Genomic DNA, 27,036 nt, shown 5'->3' with positions numbered 1-27,036 from the left:
CCCGTCGATGAGAATGGGGGCGTGCTCGGTGCTCCTTTCCCTGTAGTCCACAATCATCTCCTTAGTCTTGGTTACATTGAGGGATAGGTTGTTATTCTGGCACCACCCGGCCAGGTCTCTGACCTCCTCCCTATAGGCTGTCTCGTCGTTGTCGGTGATCAGGCCTACCACTGTTGTGTCGTCTGCAAACTTAATGATGGTGTTGGAGTCGTGCCTGGCCATGCAGTCGTGGGTGAACAAGGAGTACAGGAGGGGACTGAGCACGTACCCCTGGGGAGCTACAGTGTTGAGGATCAGCGTGGCAGATGTGTTGCACATACTCTCACCACCTGGGGGCGGCCCGTCAGGAAGTCCAGGATCCAGGAGCATAGGGAGGTGTTTAGTCCCAGGTTCCTTAGCTTAGTGATGAGCTTTGAGGGCACTATGGTGTTGAACGCTGAGCTGTAGTCAAGGAATAGCATTCTCACATAGGTGTTCCTTTTGTCCAGGTGGGAAAGGGCAGTGTGGAGTGCAATAGAGATTGCATCATCTGTGGATCTTTTTGGGCAGTATGCAAATTGGAGTGGGTCTAGGGTCCAGGGTTTCTGGGATAATGGTGTTGATGTGAGCCATTACCAGCCTTTCAAAGCACTTCATGGCTACGGACGTGAGTGCTACGGGTCTGTAGTCATTTAGGCAGGTTGCCTTTGTGTTCTTGGCCACAGGGACTATGGTGGTCTGCTTGGAACATGTTGGTATTACAGACTCAATCAGGGACATGTTGAAAATGTCAGTGAAGACACCTGCCAGTTGGTCAGCACATTCCCGGAGCACACGTCCTGGTATTCCGTCTGGCCCCGCAGCCTTGTGTCGGCTACGGAGAGCGTGATCACACAGTCGTCCAGAACATCTGATGCTCTCATGCATGTTTCAGTGTTACCTGCCTTTAAGCGAGCATAGAAGTAATTTAGCTCGTCTGGTAGGCTCGTGTCACTGGGCAGCTTGCGTCTGTGCTTCCCTTTGTAGTCTGTAGTAGTTTGCAAGCCCTGCCACATCTGTCGAGCGTCGAAGCCGGTGTAGTATGATTCGATCTTAGTCCTGTATTGACACTTTGCCTGTTTGATGGTTCGTCGCAGTGCATAGCGGGATTTATTATAAGCTTCTTGGTTAGAGTCCCGCTCCTTGGAAGCGGCAGCTCTACACTTTAGCTCAGTGCGGATATTGCATGTAATCCATGGCTTCTGGTTGGGGTATGTACGTACACTGTGGAGACGATGTCATCGATGCACTTATTGATGAAGCCAGCGACTGAGGTGGTATACTCCTCAATGCCATTGGATGAATCCCGGAACATATTCCAGTCTGTGCTAGCAAAACAGTCCTGTAGTTTAGCATCTGCTTCATCTGACCACTTTTTATTGACCGAGTCACTGGTGCTTTCTACTTTAGTTTTTGGAGGATCAGGAGGATAGAATTATGGTCAGATTTTCAGAAATGGAAGGCTATGGAGAGCTTTGTTCACATCTCTGTGTGTGGAGTAAAGGTGGTTGCACATTTAACATGCTGGTAGAAATGAGGTAAAAACGGATTTAAGTTTCCCTGCATTAAAGTCCTCCGGCCACTAGGAGCGCCACCTCTGGATGAGTGTTTTCCTGTTTGCTTGTGGCAGAATACAGCTCGTTGAGTGCGGTCTTAGTGCCATCATCGGTTTGTGGGAGTAAATAGACAGCTACGAAATAATACAGATGAAAACTATCTTGGTAAATAGTGTGGTCTACAGCTTATCATGAGATACTCTACCTCAGGCACGGTATTGTAGTGTATATAGGGAATAGGGCTCTGACCAGACATATTGTAGTCTGAATAGGGAATAGGGTCTACAGCTTATCATGAGATACAAAACCTTGAGACTTCGTTAGATTTCCTGCACCAGCTGTTGTTTACAAATATACATAGACCGTCACCCCTTGTCTTACCAGAGGCGGCTGTTCTATCCTGCCGAAAAAGTGTATAACCCACCCAGCTGTATGTTATTCATGTCGTCGTTCAGCAACGACTCGGTGAAACATAAGATATTACAGTTTTTTAATGTCCCGTTGGTAGGATAATCTTGATCGTAGGTCATCCATTTTGTTTTCCTCTGATTGCACGTTGGCCAATAGAACGGATGGCAGTTGGGGGTTTACTCGAATTCTACCCTACGAATTCTCAGAAAGCAGCCTGACCTCCGCCACCTTTTTCTCCGTCTTCTCTTCACGCAAATGACGGGGATTTGGGCCCGTTCCCGGGAGAGCAGTATATCCTTCGTGTCGGACTCCTTAAAGGAAAAAAGCTTCTTCCTGTTTGAGGTGAGTAATCGCTGTTCTGAATCTCCAGAAGTTATTTTCGGTCATAAGAGACGGTAGCGGCAACATTATGTACAAAATAAGTTAAAAAAAAAAATAAGTTACAAACAACGCAAAAAAAAACCCGAAGAAAATAGCAGAGTTGGTTGGGAGCCCGTAAAACGTCAGGCATCCTCGCCGGCGCCATTCTACTTCATTCTAAGCATACAGCCAAAGCAATACTGGACTGGCTTCATATCAAGAATGTGAAAGTCCTTGAGTTGTCCAGCCAAAGCCCCAGACTTGAATCTCATTTGGAAAAATCTGTGGAAAGACTTGAAGATTGCTGTTCATCGCCACTCCCAATCTAACTTAAAATCTGCAAGGAAGAATGGGAGAAAATCCCCAAATGCTGATACAGAATGTATTCAGCAATCGCCATCAAAGGTGTCTCTACAAAGCATTGTGTGTGTGAATACTTTTATTTATTTCACCTTTATTTAACTAGGCAAGTCAGAGGTTAATAACAAATTCTTATTTATAATGACAGCCTTCCAGGGAACAGTGGGGTTAACTGCCTTGTTCAGGGAGCAGAACAACAGATTTTTACCTTGTCAGCCAGGAGATTCGATCCAGCAACCTTTTGGAAACTGACCCAACTCTCTAACCACTAGGCTACCTGCCGCCCAAGGCGAATTTTCTTATGCAAATCGTATATATTTCTGTATTTCATTTTCAATAAATGTTAAAACATTTCTATTTATGTTTTCACTTTGTCATTATAGGGTATTGTTTAGTGAGGGGTGGGGGGAGAAAAAAATGATTTAATCCATTTTGAATTCAGGCTGTAATAAAGAAAATGTGGAGTAAATCAATGTGGGTTGAATACTTTCTGAAGGCGCTGTATACTGTTGTAATGATGGTGGAGCACTGGGAAACAAAACAACACAGAGTTTATGCCTTTCGATAGCCTAACACCTCAGAGATGTCTGAAACGCATGCATTAGGATAGGATCATTTCCATTAGCGGGAATGACTGACCATTAGGCTAGATAGGATAATGACCCATTAGCAGGACTGACCATTAGGCTAAACTTTACAATAAGACTCAAATCTATTGTGAAAAGACAGAAACACTGGAAGAAAGTCTTTAATTTTCATCTGCATGTCATGTATTTCACTGGGGGGAAGTAACGTTGGTTAATGAAGAGTCCATTCACTTCCTCCCTGAATATCTAGAAGTTAGAGTGTAACAGAACGGAGGTGGAACTGTACACCCTGCACACTGTATTGCTTCAACATGTTGTTTCATCTGGCCTCTGTTTCCATACCAGTTTGTTGTTGGGCAAAGCCATCTGTCCTCTGTTTCAATACCAGTTTGTTGTTGGGCAAAGCCATCTGGAGTCTGTTTCCATACCAGTTTGTTGTTGGTCAAAGCCATCTGGCCTCTGTTTCAATACCAGTTTGTTGTTGGTCAAAGCCATCTGGCCTCTGTTTCAATACCAGTTTGTTGTTGGTCAAAACCATCTGGCCTCTGTTTCCATACCAGTTTGTTGTTGGGCAAAACCATCTGGCCTCTGTTTCCATACCAGTTTGTTGTTGGGCAGTAGTTTAAACACTGTTCTCTCTATGAGGTGACTGGATTATGGAGAGTAAATTGTTTGCCCCCCCTCATTAATACCCCATAATGACAAAGCAAAAACAGGTTTATAGAAATTTTTGCAGATCAATATTTTTGAAATATCACATTTACAAAAGTATTCAGTCCCTTTAACTCAGTACTTTGTTGAAGCACCTTTGGCAGCGATTACAGCCTCGAGTCTTCTTGGGTATGACGCTACAAGCTTGGCACACCTGTATTTGGGGAGTTTCTACCATTATTCTCAGCAGATCCTCTCAAGCTCTGTCAGGTTGGATGGGGAGCGTCGCTGCACAGATATTTTCAGGTCTCTCCAGAGATGTTCGATCGGGTTCAAGTCCGGGCTCTGGCTGGGCCACTCAAGGACATTCAGAGACTTGTCCCGAAGCCACTTCTGCGTTGTCTTGGCTGTATGCTTAGGGTTGTTGTCCTGTTGGAAGGTGAACCTTCACCCCAGTCTGAAGTCCTGAGCGCTCTGGAGCAGGTTTTCATCAAGGATCTCTCTGTACTTTTCTCTGTTCATTTTCCCTCCATCCTGACTAGTCTCCCTGCCACTGAAAAACATCCCCACAGCATGATGCTGCCACCACCATGCTTCACCGTAAGAATGGTGCCAGGTTTCCTCCAGATGTGACGCTTTGCATTCAGGCCAAAGAGTTCAATCTTGGTTTCATCAGACCGCAGAATCTTGTCAAACCATTATAGGTGCCTTTTGGCAAAATCCAAGCGGGCTGTCATGTGCCTTCTACTGAGGAGTGGCTTCCGTCTGGCCACTCTACCATAAAGGCCTGATTGGTGGAGTGCTGCAGAGACGGTTGTCCTTCTGGAAGGTTCTCTCATCTCCACAGAGGAACTCTGGAGCTCTGTCAGAGTGACCATCGGGTTCTTGGTCACCTCCCCGACCAAGGCCCTTCTCCCCCGATTCCTCAGTTTGGCTGGGTGGCCAGCTCTAGGAAGAGTCTTGGTGGTTCCAAACTTCTTCCATTTAAGAATGATGGAGGCCACTGTGTTTTTGGGGACCTTCAATGCTGCAGAAATGTTTTGGTACCCTTCCCCAGATCTGGGCCTCGACACAATCCTGTCTCTGAGCTCTACGGACAATTCCATCAACCTCATGGCTTGGTTTTTGCTCTGACATGCACTGTCAACTGTGGGACCTTTATATAGACAGGTGTGTGCCTTTCCAAATCATGTGCAATCAATTGAATTTACCACAGGTGGACTCCAATCAAGTTGTTGAAACATCTCAAGGATGATCAATGGAAACAGGAAGCACCTGAGCTCAATTTCAAGTCTCATAGCAAACGGTCTGAATACTTATGTAAATAAGGTATTTCTGTTTTTTAAAAACCTGTTTTTTGCTTTGTCATTATGGGGTATTGTGTGTAGATTGATAATTTAATCCATTTTAGAATAAGGCTGTAACGTTAAAAAAAATGTAGCAAAGGGAAGAGGTCTGAAACCTTTTTGAATGCACTGTATATCTTGATTAGATAAGTATTCACCCCCTTTAGCAGCGATTACAGCTGTCAGTCTTTTAGGGTAAGTCTCTAAGAGTCATTACAGCTGGGAGTCTTCTTGGGTAAGTCTCTAAGAGTCATTACAGCTGGGAGTCTTCTTGGGTAGGTCTCTAAGAGTCATTACAGCTGGGAGTCTTCTTGGGTAAGTCTCTAAGAGTCATTACAGCTGGGAGTCTTCCTGGGTAAGTCTCTAAGAGTCATTACAGCTGGGAGTCTTCCTGGGTAGGTCTCTAAGAGTCATTACAGCTGTTGAGTCTTCCTGGGTAAGTCTCTAAGAGTCATTACAGCTGGGAGTCTTCCTGGGTAAGTCTCTAAGAGTCATTACAGCTGGGAGTCTTCCTGGGTACGTCTCTAAGAGTCATTACAGCTGGGAGTCTTCTTGGGTAAGTCTCTAAGAGTCATTACAGCTGTTGAGTCTTCCTGGGTAAGTCTCTAAGAGTCATTACAGCTGGGAGTCTTCTTGGGTAAGACTCTTAGAGTCATTACAGCTGGGAGTCTTCTTGGGTAAGTCTCTAAGAGTCATAACAGCTGGGAGTCTTCTTGGGTAGGTCTCTAAGAGTCATTACAGCTGGGAGTCTTCTTGGGTAAGTCTCTAAGAGTCATTACAGCTGGGAGTCTTCTTGGGTAAGTCTCTAAGAGTCATTACAGCTGGGAGTCTTCCTGGGTAAGTCTCTAAGAGTCATTACAGCTGGGAGTCTTCCTGGGTAAGTCTCTAAGAGTCATTACAGCTGGGAGTCTTCTTGGGTAAGTCTCTAAGAGCCATTACAGCTTGGAGTCTTCCTGGGTAAGTCTCTAAGAGTCATTACAGCTGGGAGTCTTCTTGGGTAAGTCTCTAAGAGCTTTGCACACCTGAATTCAAGTCTTGCCATAGATTTTCAAGACGATTTAAGTCAAAACTGTAACAAGGCCACTTATGAATATTCAATGTTGTCTTGGTGAGCAACTCCAGCGTAGATTTGGCTTTGTGTTGTAGGTTATTGTCCTGCTGAAAGGTGAATTTATCTCCTAGTGTCTGTTGGAAAGCAGACTAAACCAGGTTTTCCTTTATGATTTTGCCTGTGCTTCGCTCTATTCCATGTATTTTTATCCTGAAAAAAACCTCCACAGTCCTTGCCGATGGCAAGCATACTCATAACATGATGCAGCCACCACCATGTGGACCCCGAGTCACATGACTTGACTTGGTCACAAATTTGATGACTTGAGATTCAACTTGATAGAAAATAAAAAAAGATAACTTGAGACTGAAGAATAGAAATGATCTGGCCAGGTTCTGTAATGTTTCGTCACTCTCATTTTGTGGCAGAGAGTCTGTGTGGATTAGGCTACACTGCAGCCAGAGACAGTAGCCGCAGCAAAGGGGAAAAACTACTTCAAGGTCTCAGAGCGAGTGACGTCTCCCGATTGAAACGCTTGTCACGTCCTGACCAGTAAAAAGGGGTTATTTGTTATTGTAGTTTGGTCAGGACGTGACAGGGTGTGTGTGTGTGTATGTAGAGGGGTGTTTGACTTATGTATTCCGGGGGTTTTTGGTCATTGTTCTATGTTAGTGTATTTCTATGTTCCGTCTAGTCGTTTCTATTTCTATGTTTAGGTAATTGGTGTTGGGGCTTTCAATTGGAGGCAGCTGTTTATCGTTGCCTCTGGTTGAAGGTCCTATAATTAGGAGTGTGTTTGTCATGGGTATTGTGGGAGGTTGTTTTTTTGCATAGCTGTGTGTTGACTGTTTGTCTTCTGTTCGTTGTTTTGTTTCTGTAAATAAACATGAGCATTCACGTACCCGCTGCGCCTTGGTCCATTCACTACGACAGCCATTACAACGCTATTAGCTGCGCACCACCGCTAACTAGCTAGCCATTTCAACATCGGTTACACCACCGCTAACTAGCTAGCCATTTCACATCGGTTACACCACCGCTAACTAGCTAGCCATTTTAACATCGGTTACACCACCGCTAACTAGCTAGCCATTTCACATCGGTTACACCACCGCTAACTAGCTAGCCATTTCACATCGGTTACACCACCGCTAACTAGCTAGCCATTTCACATCGGTTACATCTGCACGGTGTTGATATATCATTAAGTGTGATTAAGATGAATTTACCGATGGATGTGGAAATGGACTTTTACAATGTAGAACCAGTTAAGTGGTTATAATTGCCAATTGGGTAATTTAATAGTTCTGGGGGCCAAGTGCTTATTATGTCAGCCAATCTGATAGAGCTCCTGTAAGACAGATTCCATTTGGGTTTATCAAGGGAGGAGGGTGTTCAGATAGAACAGCCTTCTGGGTAATTACCTGTTGAGCTCCAGAGGGAGGGGTGTTCAGATAGAACAGCCTTCTGGGTTATTACCTGTTGAGCTCCAGAGGGAGGGGTGTTCAGATAGAACAGCCTTCTGGGTTATTACCTGTTGAGCTCCAGAGGGAGGGGTGTTCAGATAGAACAGCCTTCTGGGTTATTACCTGTTGAGCTCCAGAGGGAGGGGTGTTCAGATAGAACAGCCTTCTGGGTTATTACCTGTTGAGCTCCAGAGGGAGGGGTGTTCAGATAGAACAGCCTTCTGGGTTATTACCTGTTGTGCTCCAGAGGGAGGGGTGTTCAGATAGAACAGCCTTCTGGGTTATTACCTGTTGTGCTCCAGAGGGAGGAGTGTGTTCAGATAGAACAGCCTTCTGGGTTATTACCTGTTGTGCTCCAGAGGGAGGGGGTGTTCAGATAGAACAGCCTTCTGGGTTATTACCTGTCGAGCTCCAGAGGGAGGAGGGTGTTCAGATAGAACAGCCTTCTGGGTTATTACCTGTTGAGCTCCAGAGGGAGGAGGGGGTGTTCAGATAGAACAGCCTTCTGGGTTATTACCTGTTGAGCTCCAGAGGGAGGGGTGTTCAGATAGAACAGCCTTCTGGGTTATTACCTGTTGAGCTCGAGGGAGGGGTGTTCAGATAGAACAGCCTTCTGGGTTATTACCTGTTGAGCTCCAGAGGGAGGGGTGTTCAGATAGAACAGCCTTCTGGGTTATTACCTGTTGAGCTCCAGAGGGAGGAGGGGTGTTCAGATAGAACAGCCTTCTGGGTTATTACCTGTTGAGCTCCAGAGGGAGGAGTGTTCAGATAGAACAGCCTTCTGGGTTATTTCCAATCCTATATATTTAGGATCTCTACTTGTATAGTTTGTAATATACGTCAGTTTCACCTTTGGATCACCAAGACCTGTAAATAAAGTTTACACTCTGATCACATTATCAACCTGCCTTTCCTTCAGCTGATTTCATACCCTTACCACAGCTACAAGGTCCATATTTCTATTCTCTCCTTCTCTGGCCTGCTGGGCTGTTCCACTATAAGACCTGAACCCACCTCTCTCTCCCTCTCTCTCTCTCTGTCTCTCTCTCTCTCTCTCTCTCTCTCTCTCTCTCTCTCTCTCTCTCTCTCTCTCTGTCTCTCTCTCTCTCTCTCTCTCTCTCTCTCTCTCTCTCTCCCCCTCTCTCTCCCCCTATCTCTCCCCCTCTCTCTCTCTCTCTCTCTCTCACTCTCTCTCTCTCCCCCCTCTCTCTCTCTCTCTCTCTCTCTCTCTCTCTCTCTCTCTCAGTGGTTAGATGGGAGGAGACTACTGGGCTGTTCCACTATAAGACCTGAACCCTCTCCTCTCTCTCTCTCTTCTTCTCTATTCTTCTGACTGCAGAACGGAGGCAAAACTGGAGAAGAGGTAAGTTCAAATGGATCCTTTCTAACCTCATATTCGTTCTCCAGCATTCTACATGTGGACAGGGGTTCAAATGGTCCTTTCTAACCTCATATTCGTTATCTCCAGGACCATACCAGTGTCTACATGTGGAAACAGGGGTTCAATGGATCCTTTCTAACCTCATATTCGTTATCTCCAGACCATACCATGTCTACATTAACAGGGTTTTCTTTCTAACCTCATATTCGTTATCTCCAGGACCATACCAGTGTCTACATGTGGAAACAGGGGTTCAAATGGATCCTTTCTACCTCATATTTTCTCAGGACCATACCAGTGTCTACATGTGGAAAAGGGGTTCAAATGTCCTTTCTAACCTCATATTCTTATCTCCAGGACCATACCAGTGTCTACATGTGGAAACAGGGGGTTTTCTACATTCTGTAGTCAAAATGAGGACAGGAAAAGGTGCTAAAGTTGTTATTTTAAATATCGTCTGAATCTCAAACAAAACACTGATCACTCGATCACTCGATACGCTCGTTCACGAGTCAATCGAGTCGATCTCAAAACGCTAGTTGTCGAGTGATCGAGGGCTCCACTGCGCCCTTCAGAAGCCTCTTTACCCAGTGGGCATCCTATGCCGACTCCGCGCCCTCGGCTGCCTGAAAGAAGAATGAAAACAGAAAATACTTGTATTATTTTGTGCAGGGTTGGGGATGGATACAGTTACATATCACAATATTATCTTTTAACGATATTATATACGTGGTTACATATCACAATATTATCTTTAACGATATTATATACGTGGTTACATATCACAATATTATCTTTAACGATATTATATACGTGGTTAAATATCACAATATTATCTTTAACGATATTATATACGTGGTTACATATCACAATATTATCTTTAACGATATTATATACATGGTTACATATCACAATATCATCTTTAACGATATTATATACGTGGTTACATATCACAATATTATCTTTAACGATATTATATACGTGGTTACATATCACAATATTATCTTTAACGATATTATATACATGGTTACATATCACAATATTATCTTTAACGATATTATATACATGGTTACATATCACAATATTATCTTTAATGATATTATATACATGGTTACATATCACAATATTATCTTTAACGATATTATATACGTGGTTACATATCACAATATTATCTTTAACGATATTATATACATGGTTACATATCACAATATTATCTTTAACGATATTATATACGTGGTTACATATCACAATATTATCTTTAACGATATTATATACATGGTTACATATCACAATATTATCTTTAATTATATTATATACATGGTTACATATCACAATATTATCTTTAATGATATTATATACATGGTTACATATCACAATATTATCTTTAATGATATTATGTACATGGTTACATACCACAATATTATCTTTAACAATATTATATACATGGTTACATATCACAATATTATCTTTAATGATATTATATACATGGTTACATATCACAATATTATCTTTAACGATATTATATACGTGGTTACATATCACAATATTATCTTTAACGATATTATATACATGGTTACATATCACAATATTATCTTTAACGATATTATATACGTGGTTACATATCACAATATTATCTTTAACGATATTATATACGTGGTTACATATCACAATATTATCTTTAATTATATTATATACATGGTTACATATCACAATATTATCTTTAATGATATTATATACATGGTTACATATCACAATATTATCTTTAACAATATTATATACATGGTTACATATCACAATATTATCTTTAATGATATTATATACATGGTTACATATCACAATATTATCTTTAACGATATTATATACATGGTTACATATCACAATATTATCTTTAATGATATTATATACATGGTTACATATCACAATATTATCTTTAACAATATTATATACATGGTTACATATCACAATATTATCTTTAATGATATTATATACATGGTTACATATCACAATATTATCTTTAATGATATTATGTAAATTCTTTGACTCTAATATCGTCATTTTGTTTTTGTGCTAATAGCATGTTAGCGCTAGTCGGCTGTACCTAGCTTGTTCTCCATGTTAGCGCTAGTCAGCTGTACCTAGCTTGTTCTCCATGTTAGCGCTAGTCGGCTGTACCTAGCTTGTTCTCCATGTTAGCGCTAGTCGGCTGTACCTAGCTTGTTCTCCATGTTAGCGCTAGTCAGCTGTACCTAGCTTGTTCTCCATGGCAACCTGTTAGCGCTAGTCAGCTGTACCTAGCTTGTTCTCCATGTTAGCGCTAGTCGGCTGTACCTAGCTTGTTCTCCATGTTAGCGCTAGTCGGCTGTACCTAGCTTGTTCTCCATGTTAGCGCTAGTCGGCTGTACCTAGCTTGTTCTCCATGTTAGCGCTAGTCAGCTGTACCTAGCTTGTTCTCCATGGCAACCTGTTAGCGCTAGTCGGCTGTACCTAGCTTGTTCTCCATGGCAACCTGTTAGCGCTAGTCGGCTGTACCTAGCTTGTTCTCCATGTTAGCGCTAGGTGGCTGTACCTAGCTTGTTCTCCATGTTAGCGCTAGTCGGCTGTATCTAGCTTGTTCTCCATGGCAACCTGTTAGCGCTAGTCGGCTGTACCTAGCTTGTTCTCCATGTTAGCGCTAATCGGCTGTACCTAGCTTGTTCTCCATGGCAACCTGTTAGCGCTAATCGGCTGTACCTAGCTTGTTCTCCATGTTAGCGCTAATCGGCTGTACCTAGCTTGTTCTCCATGGCAACCTGTTAGCGCTAATCGGCTGTACCTAGCTTGTTCTCCATGGCAACATGTTTTCAGCACTTTTATTTTTATTACAGACCAAAACTTGTTTTCTCAAGGTTCTCTCTTGTCCCTCTGCAGCAGTGAGAAATATGTTTTGGAACATTAAATCGCAATAAAATCACAGTATCGAATCGCAATACATACATGTTACATCTAATATGTCCAAGCAGGAAATGTATGATTCTATATATTTTGATAGATTCAGAGTGTTTAATAATCACTTTTACAGGGTTGATGTCACATGTTCAGGATGAGATCACATGTTCAGGGTTGATGTCACATGATTGAGGTCACATGTTCAGGTTTGAAGTCCCATGTAACGGGTTGAAGTCACATGTTCAGGGTTAAAGTCATATGTTCAGGGTTGAGGTCACATGATTGAAGTCACATGATTGAGGTCACATGTTCAGGAATGAGGTCACATGTGCAGGGTTGCAGGTGTAATTGCAGGGTACAGTGAAAATCTTAGGCTCCGAGCTCCACAATGCAGGACTAAGGGAAATAAAACAATGAAAATGGTAATAAAAAACACTATTGAAATAGACTATATACATCATAACAACTATAGTAGTGATGGATAAATACACTATATACATCATAACAACTATAGTAGTGATGGATAAATACACTATATACATCATAACAACTATAGTAGTGATGGATAAATACACTATATACATCATAACTGTAGTAGTGATGGATAAATACACTATATACATCATAACTGTAGTAGTGATGGATAAATACACTATATACATCATAACAACTGTAGTAGTGATGAATAAATGCACTATATACATCATAACTGTAGTAGTGATGGATAAATACACTATACACATCATAACAACTGGAGTAGTGATGGATAAATACACTATATACATCAACAACTTAGTAGTGATGTTCACTTAACATCATACAACTGTAGTAGTGATGGATAAATACACTATAAACATCATAACAACTGTAGTAGTGATGAATAAATACACTACATACATCATAACAACTGTAGTACTATATACATCATAACAACTGTGGTACTATATACATCATAACAACTGTAGTAGTGATGGATAAATACACTAAATACATCATAACAACTGTAATAGTGATGAATAAATACACTATATACATCATAACTGTAGTAGTGATGAATAAATACACTATATCCATCATAACAACTGTAGTAGTGATGGATAAATACACTATATACATCATAACTGTAGTAGTGATGAATAAATACACTACATACATCATAACAACTGTAACACTATATACATCATAACAACTGTAGTGGTGATGAATAAATACACGATATCCATCATAACAACTGTAGTAGTAATGAATAAATACACTATATACATCATAACAACTGTAGTAGTGATGGATAAATACACTATAAACATCATAACAACTGTAGTAGTGATGAATAAATACACTACATACATCATAACAACTGTAGTACTATATACATCATAACAACTGTGGTACTATATACATCATAACAACTGTAGTAGTGATGGATAAATACACTAAATACATCATAACAACTGTAATAGTGATGAATAAATACACTATATACATCATAACTGTAGTAGTGATGAATAAATACACTATATCCATCATAACAACTGTAGTAGTGATGGATAAATACACTATATACATCATAACTGTAGTAGTGATGAATAAATACACTACATACATCATAACAACTGTAACACTATATACATCATAACAACTGTAGTGGTGATGAATAACTACACTATATACATCATAACAACTGTAGTAGTAATGAATAAATACACTATATACATCATAACTGTAGTAGTGATGGATAAATACACTATATACATCATAACAACTGTATTAAATACACTATATACATCATAACAACTAACACTATATACATCATAACAACTGTAGTGGTGATGAATAACTACACTATATCCATCATAACAACTGTAGTACTATATACATCATAACAACTGTAGTAGTGATGAATAAATACACGATATCCATCATAACAACTGTAGTACTATATACATCATAACAACTGTAGTAGTGATGGATAAATACACTACATACATCATAACAACTGTAGTAGTGATGGATAAATACACTACATACATCATAACAACTGTAGTAGTGATGGATAAATACACTCTATACATCATAACAACTGTAGTACTATATACATCATAACAAATGTAATAGTGATGAATAAATACACTATATACATCATAACAACTGTGGTACTATATACATCATTACAACTGTAGTACTATATACAGCATAACAACTGTAATAGTGATGAATAAATACACTATATACATCATAACAACTGTAGTAGTGCTGAATAAATACACTACATACATCATGACAACTGTAGTACTATATACATCATAACAACTGTGGTACTATATACATCATAACAACTGTAGTAGTGATGGATAAATACACTAAATACATCATAACAACTGTAATAGTGATGAATAAATACACTATATACATCATAACTGTAGTAGTGATGAATAAATACACTATATCCATCATAACAACTGTAGTAGTGATGGATAAATACACTATATACATCATAACTGTAGTAGTGATGAATAAATACACTACATACATCATAACAACTGTGGTACTATATACATCATAACAACTGTAGTAGTGATGGATAAATACACTATATACATCATAACAACTGTAGTAGTGATGGATAAATACACTATATCCATCATACATCCAGGAGGTGGGGGGAATGACCATAGGGGGAGTAGCAGCATTATCATTGGGGAGGTGGGGGGAATGACCATAGGGGAGTAGCAGCATTATCATTGAGGAGGTGGGGGAATGACCATAGGGGGAGTAGCAGCATTATCATTGAGGAGGTGGGTGGGAATGACGTTAGGGGAGTAGCAGCATTATCATTGGGGAGGTGGGGGAATGACCATAGGTGGAGTAGCAGCATTATCATTGAGGAGGTGGGGGAATGACCATAGGGGGAGTAGCAGCATTATCATTGAGGAGGTGGAGGAAATGACCATAGGGGGAGTAGCAGCATTATCATTGGGGAGGTGGGGGGAATGACCATAGGGGGAGTAGCAGCATTATCATTGGGGAGGTGGGTGGGATGACCATAGGGGGAGTAGCAGCATTATCATTGGGGAGGTGGGGGGAATGAACATAGGGGAGTAGCAGCATTATCATTGAGGAGGTGGGGGGAATGACCATAGGGGGAGTAGCAGCATTATCATTGGGGAGGTGGGGGAATGACCATAGGGGGAGTAGCAGCATTATCATTGAGGAGGTGGGGGGAATGACCATAGGGGGAGTAGATGCATTATCATTGGGGAGGTGGGGGGAATGACCATAGGGGGAGTAGCAGCATTATCATTGGGGAGGTGGGGGAATGACACCATAGGGGGAGTAGCAGCATTATCATTGGGGAGGTGGGGGGAATGACCATAGGGGGAGTAGCAGCATTATCATTGAGGAGGTGGGGGAATGACCATAGGGGGAGTAGCAGCATTATCATTGGGGAGGTGGGGGAATAACCATAGGGGGAGTAGCAGCATTATCATTGAGGAGGTGGGGGGAATGACCATAGGGGGAGTAGTAGCATTATCATTGGGGAGGTGGGGGAATGACCATAGGGGGAGTAGCAGCATTATCATTGAGGAGGTGGGGGGAATGACCATAGGGGAGTAGCAGCATTATCATTGAGGAGGTGGGGGGAATGACCATAGGGGGAGTAGCAGCATTATCATTGAGGAGGTGGGGGGGAATGACCATAGGGGGAGTAGCAGCATTATCATTGAGGAGGTGGGGGAATGACCATAGGGGGAGTAGCAGCATTATCATTGAGGAGGTGGGTGGGAATGACCATAGGGGGAGTAGCAGCATTATCATTGGGGAGGTGGGGGGAATGACCATAGGGGAGTAGCAGCATTATCATTGAGGAGGTGGGGGGAATGACCATAGGGGGAGTATCAGCATTATCATTGAGGAGGTGGGGGGAATGACCATAGGGGGAGTAGCAGCATTATCATTGAGGAGGTGGGGGAATGACCATAGTGGGAGTAGCAGCATTATTATTGGGGAGTTGGGGGGAATGACCATAGTGGGAGTAGCAGCATTATCATTGAGGAGGTGGGGGGAATGACCATAGGGGGAGTAGCAGCATTATCATTGAGGAGGTGGGTGGGAATGACCATAGGGGGAGTAGCAGCATTATCATTGGGGAGGTGGGGGAATGACCATAGGGGGAGTAGCAGCATTATCATTGAGGAGGTGGGGGAATGACCATAGGGGGAGTATCAGCATTATCATTGAGGAGGTGGGGGGAATGACCATAGGGGAATTAGCAGCATTATCATTGAGGAGGTGGCGGGAATGACCATAGGGGAGTAGCAGCATTATCATTGGGGAGGTGGGGGGAATGACCATAGGGGGGAGTAGCAGCATTATCATTGAGGAGGTGGGGGAATGACCATAGGGGGAGTATCAGCATTATCATTGAGGAGGTGGGGGGAATGACCATAGGGGGAGTAGCAGCATTATCATTGAGGAGGTGGGGGGAATGACCATAGTGGGAGTAGCAGCATTATTATTGGGGAGTTGGGGGGAATGACCATAGGGGGAGTAGCAGCATTATCATTGAGGAGGTGGGGGAATGACCATAGGGGGAGTAGCAGCATTATCATTGAGGAGGTGGGTGGGAATGACCATAGGGGGAGTAGCAGCATTATCATTGGGGAGGTGGGGGAATGACCATAGGGGGAGTAGCAGCATTATCATTGAGGAGGTGGGGGGAATGACCATAGGGGGAGTATCAGCATTATCATTGAGGAGGTGGGGGGGAATGACCATAGGGGAATTAGCAGCATTATCATTGAGGAGGTGGCGGGAATGACCATAGGGGGAGTAGCAGCATTATCATTGGGGAGGTGGGGGGAATGACCATAGGGGGAGTAGCAGCATTATCATTGAGGAGGTGGGGGAATGACCATAGGGGGAGTATCAGCATTATCATTGAGGAGGTGGGGGTGAATGACCATAGGGGGAGTAGCAGCATTATCATTGAGGAGGTGGGGGAATGACCATAGGGGGAGTAGCAGCATTATCATTGAGGAGGTGGGGGGAATGACCATAGGGGAGTAGCAGCATTATCATTGAGGAGGTGGGGGAATGACCATAGGGGGAGTATCAGCATTATCATTGGGGAGGTGGGTGGGATGACCATAGGGGGAGTAGCAGCATTATCATTGGGGAGGTGGGGGGAATGACCATAGGGTGAGTAGCAGCATTATCATTGAGGAGGTGGGGGGAATGACCATAGGCGGAGTAGCAGCATTATCATTGAGGAGGTGGGGGAATGACCATAGGGGGGTATCAGCATTATCATTGAGGAGGTGGGGGGGAATGACCATAGGGGAGTAGCAGCATTATCATTGGGGAGGTGGGGGGAATGACCATAGGGGGAGTAGCAGCTCCAGTTAAAACTACCAGTCAAAAGTTTTAGAACAAGGGTTTTTCTTTATTTTTACTATTTTCTACATTGCAGAATAATAGTACAGACATCAAAACTATGAAATAACACATATGGAATCATGTAGTAAGCAAAAAAGAGTTCTTCAAAGTAGCCACCCTTTGCCGTGATGACAGCTTTGCACACTCTTTTGCATTCTCTCAACCAGCTTCACCTGGAATGCTTTTACAACAGTCTTGAAGGAAGTATGTTGACTATATTTCCTAGAAGGTTGGGCACCTGGGGGTTCAGCAGTGTGGCCCAGTCAACCATTTCTGTGCTTAGGTTTAGTTAATGAGGGTAATGAAGTCAGCCTGTGTTCATTTTCAATGGGCATGTTCCACGCTGACTGCATGGCTTGTGGTGCTGGTGAGGGCGTGGTGGGAGGGTTGGACCTTGACACTTATCTTAGGCGTCCCGCTAGCGGGACAACTTCCAGTTAAACTGGAGGGTGCGCAATTCAAATAAATAATCATAAAAATTATGGATATTAAACATTTAGGTACATATAAGTGTCTTATATCGGGTTGAAAGTTTAAATTCTTGTTAATCTAACTGCGCTGTCCGATTTACAGTAGCTATTACAGTGAAAACATGCCATGCGATTGTTTGAGGACGGCGCCCACATCAAAATATTTTTCCACCGGCACAGGTTTCATAAATTCACAAATAGCGTTTAAATATTCACGTACTTTTTGAAAATCTCCCTCTGATTTGTCATCCAAAGGGTCCCAGCTACAACATGTAGTGTCGTTTTGTTAGATAAAATCCGTCTTTATATCCCAAAAAGTCTGTTTAGTTGGCGCCATCGATTTGACTAATCCACTCATTCAACATGGTGAGAATGGAATCCAAAAATCTACCCCTAAACTTTGTTTCAACAAGTCAAAATACGTTTCTATTTACTCCTCAGATACCCTAAAATGTAATCAAACTATACTGCTCAAAAAAATAAAGGGAACACTTAAACAACACATCCTAGATCTGAATGAAAGAAAGAATCGTATTAAATACTTTTTTCTTTACATAGTTGAATGTGCTGACAACAAAATCACACAAAAATAATCAATGGAAATCCAATTTATCAACCCATGGAGGTCTGGATTTGGAGTCACACTCAAAATTAAAATGGAAAACCACCCTACAGGCTGATCCAACTTTGATGTAATGTCCTTAAAACAAGTCAAAATGAGGCTCAGTAGTGTGTGTGGCCTCCACGTGCCTGTATGACCTCCCTACAATGCCTGGGCATGCTCCTGATGAGGTGGCGGATGGTCTCCTGAGGGATCTCCTCCCAGACCTGAACTAAAGCATCCGCCAACTCCTGGACAGTCTGTGGTGCAAAGTGGCGTTGGTGGATGGAGCAAGACATGATGTCCCAGATGTGCTCAATTGGATTCAGGTCTGGGGAACGGGCGGGCCAGTCCATAGCATCAATGCCTTCCTCTTGCAGGAACTGCTGACACACTCCAGCCACATGAGGTCTAGCATTGTCTTGCATTAGGAGGAACCCAGGGCCAACCGCACCAGCATATGGTCTCACAAGGGGTCTGAGGATCTCATCTCGGTACCTAATGGCAGTCAGGCTACCTCTGGCGAGCACATGGAGGGCTGTGCGGCCCCCAAAGAAAATGCCACCCCACACCATGACTGACCCACCGCCAAACCGGTCATGCTGGAGGATGTTGCAGGCAGCAGAACGTTCTCCACGGCATCTCCAGACTCTGTCACGTCTGTCACGTGCTCAGTGTGAACCTGCTTTCATCTGTGAAGAGCACAGGGCGCCAGTGGCGAATTTGCCAATCTTGGTGTTCTCTGGCAAATGCCAAACGTCCTGCACGGTGTTGGGCTGTAAGCACAACCCCCACCTGTGGACGTCGGGCCCTCATACCACCCTCATGGAGTCTGTTTCTGACTGTTTGAGCAGACACATGCACATTTGTGGCCTGCTGGAGGTCATTTTGTAGGGCTCTGGCAGTGCTTCTCCTGCTCCTCCTTGCACAAAGGCGGAGGTAGCGGTCCTGCTGCTGGGTCGTTGCCCTCCTACGGCCTCCTCCACGTCTCCTGATGTACTGGCCTGTCTCCTGGTAGCGCCTCCATGCTCTGGACACTACGCTGACAGACACAGCAAACCTTCTTGCCACAGCTCGCATTGATGTGCCATCCTGGATGAGCTGCACTACCTGAGCCACTTGTGTGGGTTGTAGATTCCGTCTCATGCTACCACTAGAGTGAAAGCACCGCCAGCATTCAAAAGTGACCAAAACATCAGCCAGGAAGCATAGGAACTGAGAAGTGGTCTGTTGTCCCCACCTGCAGAACCACTCATTTATTGGGGGTGTCTTGCTAATTGCCTATAATTTCCACCTGTTGTCTATTCCATTTGCACAACAGCATGTGAAATGTATTGTCAATCAGTGTTGCTTCCTAAGTGGACAGTTTGATTTCACAGAAGTGTGATTGACTTTGAGTTACATTGTGTTGTTTAAGTGTTCCCTTTATTTTTTTGAGCAGTGTATAATAGTTTTTACGGAAAGAAGTATGTTCAATAGAAAACCGATTTTAGCAGGTGCGTCCTGTCTTCATGGCGCGCTCAAACACGAATTCCCAAGATTGTCCCTGTACTAAACCTAATATCTCTTATTTGTTTTTTGAAGTTACAAGTCAGAAACCTTGAACATAGACTGCTGACACCCTGTGGAAGCCATAGGAATTGCATTCAGGGAGCTTCAATATAACCTTATACATGCCATTCTAAGAGGATGTTCTCAAAAAAATAGATTTCGGTTGTTTTTTTTCCATTGGATTTTCTATTATTATTATTATTATTGTTTTATATTATCCTACATTATTTTAACATTTCTACAAACTTCAAAGTGTTTTCTTTCCAATGGTACCAATTATATGCATATCCTGGCTTCAGGGCCTGAGCAACAGGCAGTTTAGTTTGGGCACGTCATTCTGGCGGAAAGTGAGAAAAAAGGGGCATAGCCCTAAGAGGTTTTAATGTGATGATACATTGTGGCCAATAGACAACTGTTTTTTATTTTCATTTTTTATCAATATTTTCAAGAGGTGACTGAACTCAAGCAGTGATGCATCATGTTATTCTGTTTGTTTTGTTCTGACCACCAGTGGACTGAACTCAAGCAGTGATGCATCATGTTATTCTGTTTGTTTTGTTCTGACCACCAGTGGACTGAACTCAAGCAGTGAGGCATCATGTTATTCTGTTTGTTGTATTCTGACCACCAGTGGACTGAACTCAAGCAGTGATGCATCATGTTATTCTGTTTGTTTTATTCTGACCACCAGTGGACTGAACTCAAGCAGTGAGGCATCATGTTATTCTGTTTGTTTTGTTCTGACCACCAGTGGACTGAACTCAAGCAGTGATGCATCATGTTATTCTGTTTGTTGTGTTCTGACCACCAGTGACTGAACTCAAGCAGTGATGCATCATGTTATTCTGTTTGTTTTATTCTGACCACCAGTGGACTGAACTCAAGCAGTGAGGCATCATGTTATTCTGTTTGTTTTGTTCTGACCACCAGTGGACTGAACTCAAGCAGTGATGCATCATGTTATTCTGTTTGTTTTGTTCTGACCACCAGTGACTTCCTACTATGGATCTTTGCTCAAACGGAACCTTGACTCTCGCAGCACTGGGACGACCCTTCTCCCTGGGAATGCTGTATGACTGTCGCAATGATCACCTCATTCCAGGTAGCACGCTTGCTCACTACTCAGTCAGTCAGTCAGTCAGTCAGTCAGACAGTCAGTTACTCAGTCAGTCAGTCAGTCAGTCAGTCATACCCAAACACAATAAAGTAACTGTTAGTGTTTGGTTTGTCTCCTCTGATTACAGGGCTGACTCTGTGGGACGAGGAAGCACTCAGAAGGGACATCATTACAACAGACGCAGCCTTTCACCGACTTCAAAGTCATCACATCTGACTCTACAGCTGACAAATACTCTGTGTTAAATGTGAACGGCTCTCTCAAAGCAAGCTGTTTGGCAGGGCTGGTTAAGGTTGAGGGATCAGCTCAGTATTTGAAAGATGTTAAAGAGTCTCAGAATCAGGCGAGAGTCACACTTTGTTACACCACCACTAAGAAAAACACTCAACTGTCCATGAACCACCTTGGGCAGGAACACATAAAGTACAAGGAGATGTTTAGCCAAGGCAAGGCTACACATGTGGTCACAGGTATACTTTATGGAGCAAATGCTTTCTTTGTGTTTGATCGTGAGGTCTCAAGTGACGAGGACCGTAAAGACATTGAGGCAAACTTTAAAGTGAAGCTTAATAGTGTTCTCTAACGTTTCTATTGGGGGGTGAGAGTGCTTTAGACATGAAGAACTCTTCTAAAACTGAAACCGAGAAGTTCTCTTGTAGATTCCATGGGGACGTTCTCCTGGAAAACAATCCTGTATCTTTTCAAGATGCCGTGGACACCTACAAAACCTTGCCTCAGAAGGTAGGTGAGGGGGTTCCTGTGCAAGTGAATCTACTTCCGTTAAAAGCCTTGGACCCCACTGCCGCCCAGATGGTTCGTCAGATCAGTGGAAGCTTAGTTGACCAATGGCAGACTGCGCTGGAAGACCTCAGTGAGCTGGAGATGAGATGCAACGATGCAATGAGAAGCAAGCCTGTAAAATACTTCAAGGAAATTGATGCCAAAGTGAAAACTTTCAAAAACTGTGTTTCACAGAACATTTGAAGACTACTTTGGCGGACCTCCTTCCGTCTATTAGAGGGGGAGAAAAGGAAGAGAGGGTGTTGTCCGACTTCTTGAAAAAGCAGCGAGAGTTCCGTTTCAACAGCAACATCCTCAGTGAATGTATGGATCGCATTGAGAGAGAGATCAATGTGGTTGATCGGTTCCTAAGGATGATTACGGAGGACTACAGTCAGACGTGTTCCACCAAGATAGTCACATCGAAGAAGGAACTTGACAAAGAGGTCTTGAACCCAAAGGTGAAGCGTGTTGTATGTTTCACTTTCACCTCTCTGGGGTGCGAGGACCCTATCCTGTCAGCTTTGAATTCCCAAAGCTCTGAGAACACACAAGCCTTAGTTCCAGTTAAACCGGATCTGACAAGATGGTACCACTCTGATAACATATTTGATGACATAGACAAGCAAGCTGGACTTTTCAAAGATTTTGCAGAAGCTAACAAAGAAGACACACAAACACGTTTCCTCTTGGCCTCCATTCCCAACAAGGAACAAGAAGGAGCCAGCATTTACCTTTATGAGAACGGATCCAAAAGAAACGAGCATTTGGAGCCTCCATCTAAACCTGAGAAGCCCAGAGCATGTGACAGAACTCACAACAGTGTGACGCTGGAGTTGCTCCCTCCTGATAGGGGAGCCCATGACGTCACCCACTACCTGATTGAATACTGTATTGATGAGAAAGATGGATGGAGCAGCGAGAAGACATCTGAATCAGATGCAGCCTACACAGTGTCTGGACTGCTTCCCAGTACAGAGTACAAGTTCAAATACAGAGCCGTGTGTTCAGCAGGCCTTGGTCCAGACAGCGAGGTCAGTAACATCATCAGAACCTTGCCTTCATGCCCTCCCGGTAAGCCTGAAATCAAAGCCTACTCCTCTGAGCTCATGGTATGCTGTCCAATGCCGTCTGTGATTGGACAAGGGGTCAAGATTCAGAACTATGTGGTAGAACACAAAGAGGTGCCAACAGAAGAGAGTGAAGAGGAGGCAGAGTGGATGAAGAGAACTTCCAAAGACAATGTCTGCATCATTACCGGACTGCAGTCACTCACAAAGTACACAGTGAGAGTCAGATACAACTGTGGTGAAGCTGGAATCAGCAAGTGGAGCACACCAGTCATCATCGCCACCCTCTCAAAGACCACACGATTGGCTGACGATGTTAAAGAAAAGATTGAACTGAAGCTCTCTGGCTCGCCGTCTGTTTATGAGATCCCCATGGAGACGATACAGACGGTGGGTAAAGTAGCCAGGCTCAGGTTTGGAGAGCAGAGTTCCAGGACTAGGAGGACAATCTATCTGGTGGGAGACAAAGACCAGGTAGTGACACTGATGATCAACTACATCCTGGGAGTTCAGTGGGAGAATGGGTTCCGTTTCAAGCTACCCCAAGTTAACAAGTTATCTACAATGATATATGAAATCAATTACCAGGATGGATTTCAGATCCCCTTCTCTCTCACCATTATCTATGATAGACACGAGAAGGGTAGTATTCTGGATTTGGACCAGATCAAGTTCAATGCTCTGTGCTTTGTGTGGGATGCGGATGAGTTTAGGGATGTAGACTCTGAAGATTGTCAAGAAATGAAGAGATTGGAGAAGAAATGGAAGATGGTGAACCTGTTGACACATGCAGATGGAAGACAACTCTTTAAACACATCGACACTGAGGACATTCCAGTTCACTTCCAGTTCAATCTGTCAGCGTTTACAGACCAAGCCAGGAGAAGCCATGATGATGGTGATGGGAAGATATGAGCCATGATGAGGAGTCTCCATGACTTGATGAGGGAAATCGGTGAGATGAGGAGGACGGCATTACATTACACTGACATGATGTGGATGCTTCACCCTGAATGGATGATGATGGATGACCTTGACAGGATTTGGATGACGGTGATGATGATGGATCACCCTGACATGATGATATTGATGATGGAGCACCCTAAGATGTGGGAGATGATGATGCGCAACCCTGACAGGATGAGGAGGATGGTGATTCGTCACCCTGAGATGATGGCGTTGATGGAGGAGCGCTTCCCTGACAAGATGAGGATGATGATGATAAACCACCCTGACCTGATGGAGTCGATGAAAAGTCATGATGGTGGTGCTGATGATGACTGTGATGGTGCTGATGATGATGGTGATGGTGGTGGTGGTGGTGGTAATGATGGTGATGACCATCCTCAGTCTGAGAAGATGTTCTGGGATGCAGATATGGGGAGTATGAAGAGGTTTTTCAATACCTTGTTGAAAATGGAGAGTTCATGTTCGCTGGAAGACATGTTTGTTTTAAATGCAGACATATTGAGGTAATTTATTTAGCAGGTCAACCTCACCTTGTTATCTTCTTGGTGCCCATAAGGCAGAGAAGAGACCTCTCCACTTTTGACCGTCTGAAGGCTATTGGCCCTTCATTTCCTTTAGTTTCCTTCTACTGTTCTACTGTTCTCCTGTTCTACTGTTCTAGTGTTCTACTGTTCTCCTGTTCTACTGTTCTACTGTTCTCCTGTTCTCCAGTTCTCCTGTTCTCCAGTTCTCCTGTTCTCCTGTTCTACTGTTCATCTGTTCTACTGTTCTACTGTTCTCCTGTTCTACTGTTCTACTGTTCTCCTGTTCTCCTGTTCAACTGTTCTCCTGTTCTCCTGTTCTCCTGTTCTCCTGTTCTACTGTTCTCCTGTTCTACTATTCTCCTGTTCTCCTGTTCTACCGTTCTCCTGTTCTCCTGTTCTCCTGTTCTCTGTTCTACTGTTCTCCTGTTCTCCTGTTCTACTATTCTCACAAGTTGTTTTGGGAGGTCCACTTTGCACCTTCCTGCTGGAGTCCAGCCAGGTGTTGTCTGTCTCAGAGATGTTCCTTCTGAGTCCAGCCAGGTGTTGTCTGTCTCAGAGATGTTCTCTTCTTCATACTGCAGAACCATCCATCTCCATCATCTTAATGTAAAGGGTGACCTCTTCAATGTGTCATACCCGTCATGGAAAACCTTAGACCGCCATTTTGTTTGGAGTGTTGGTGAATAATTTAGTCTGTTTAACTGTAAGGCTGATTTTAAGAAGGGAGATTGATGTGTTGAAATGGTCAGATAGTAACCCTGCTCCTGTTAACTCTACCTATCTGTTTAAAAGGATACTTTGGGATTTAGGCAATGAGGTCCTTTATCTACCGACCCAGAGTCAGATGAACTCCTTTATCTACTGACCCAGAGTCAGATGAACCTTTATCTACTGACCCAGAGTCGGATGAGGTCCTATCTACCGACCCAGAGTCAGATGAACTCCTTTATCTACTGACCCAGAGTCAGATTAACCCCTTTATCAACCGACCCAGAGTCAGATGAACTCCTTTTATCTACCGACCCAGAGTCAGATGAGGTTCTTTATCTACTGGACCCAGAGTCAGATGAACCCTTATCTACTGACCCAGAGTCAGATGAACTCCTTTATCTACTGACCCAGGTCAGATGAGGTCTTATCTACTGACCCAGAGTCAGATGAGGTCTTTTATCTACTGGGAGACCCAGAGATCAGATGAGGTCCCATCTGAGTCAGAGTCCTTTATCTACTGACCCAGAGTCAGATTAACTCCTTTATCTACTGACCCAGAGTCAGATGAGGTCCTTTATCTACTGACCCAGAGTCAGATTAACTGCCATAGACTTCCAGTTAGTGCTCTAACACTAGCATCTAACTTCCTACATCTGGACACAGAGACATAAAAATGGCATCACCGAGTCCAACCGACTCTGCGTAAATAGATAAAGGTCTTAATGCCAAAATCGTGAAGTTTCTCTTTAAGAATGATATCTTATTATTATATTTACATCACTGTGTTCTAGAATGATATCTTATTATTTTATTTACATCACTGTGTTCTAGAATGATATCTTATTGTTATATTTACATCACTGTGTTCTAGAATGATATCTTATTGTTTTATTTACATCACCGTGTTCTAGAATGATATCTTATTATTTTATTTACATCACTGTGTTCTAGAATGGTATCTTATTGTTTTATTTACATCACTGTGTTCTAGAATGATATCTTATTATTTTATTTACATCACCGTGTTCTAGAGTGATTTATTATTATTTTGCTTTATATTTTATTTACATCACTGTGTTCTAGAATGGTTACATCCAATATTCTATTGACTTATCACTATGATCTGTATATTACCTTTAAGACAGAGGGAACCATATGTGTTGTATGTTACTGTACCTTTAAGACAGAGGGAACCACATGTGTTGTATGTTACTGTGCCTTTAAGACAGAGGGAACCATATGTGTTGTATGTTACTGTGCCTTTAAGACAGAGGGAACCACATGTGTTGTATGTTACTGTACCTTTTAAGACAGAGGGAACCATATGTGTTGTATGTTACTGTACCTTTAAGACAGAGGGAACCACATGTGTTGTATGTTACTGTACCTTTAAGACAGAGGGAACCATATGTGTTGTATGTTACTGTACCTTTAAGACAGAGGGAACCATATGTGTTGTTCTGATCCTGTGAGTTATGTTGACTATATGTTTTCATTTAAACCATGTAGGCTTTTATAAACCCACCTTCCCCCTTTCTGACTGCAACTCCTTCCTGAGCTTCAGTTCATATCATGTGTTTAATAGCGTTAAAGAGATCATTGGAACTGCTTAAAAATAATAATTAATCTAAAAAGTAATACAAAGTCATGTTATATTATAACTAATAAATCAACAAAACTTTCATTGCTGTTGTC

The sequence above is a fragment of the Salmo salar genome, unplaced genomic scaffold (assembly GCF_905237065.1).
Source record: "Salmo salar unplaced genomic scaffold, Ssal_v3.1, whole genome shotgun sequence".
NCBI lineage: Eukaryota > Metazoa > Chordata > Actinopteri > Salmoniformes > Salmonidae > Salmo > Salmo salar.
Note: the sequence above shows the minus strand (reverse complement) of the source record.